Below are 438 nucleotides of genomic sequence, written 5' to 3' on the forward strand. Positions count from 1 at the left end.
CTGGGTAGGTTCCAGCAGCTTCCTTAGGGGAGTATGGTGGCCACAGGCCCTCTTGTCTTTCAGAAAGCCTGAGTCCCAGGGATGATTGGTAGCTTTCATTCTATTCCTAATGAAGCCTTGTGACACTCTTCCTGAAGTCTGCCCCCTAATGACAGGGAGGTGACCCTGCCCTACAGGTGTGGTCAGGCATGACAGCTCCAGAGATGGTACTGGGTATTGTGGGATCTGTACTGACAATCTTGCAGATGAGGCTGGGTCTGACCTCACTGGCTCTTTCCTGCACCACTGTTGTATCAGGTCTCTGGCGCCTCAAGTGCTACTGTCAGTCCCCGGCCTCACACCTGACCCAGCCTGGGCCACTCTGCTTTTGCCCACATTTTTGTATCAAGTGCTGCTACACTCCATTTACTGAGGAGACTTTGGACCTCTTGTTTTATC

This window comes from Mastomys coucha, unplaced genomic scaffold (genome assembly GCF_008632895.1).
Source record: "Mastomys coucha isolate ucsf_1 unplaced genomic scaffold, UCSF_Mcou_1 pScaffold5, whole genome shotgun sequence".
Classification (NCBI taxonomy): Eukaryota; Metazoa; Chordata; class Mammalia; order Rodentia; family Muridae; genus Mastomys; species Mastomys coucha.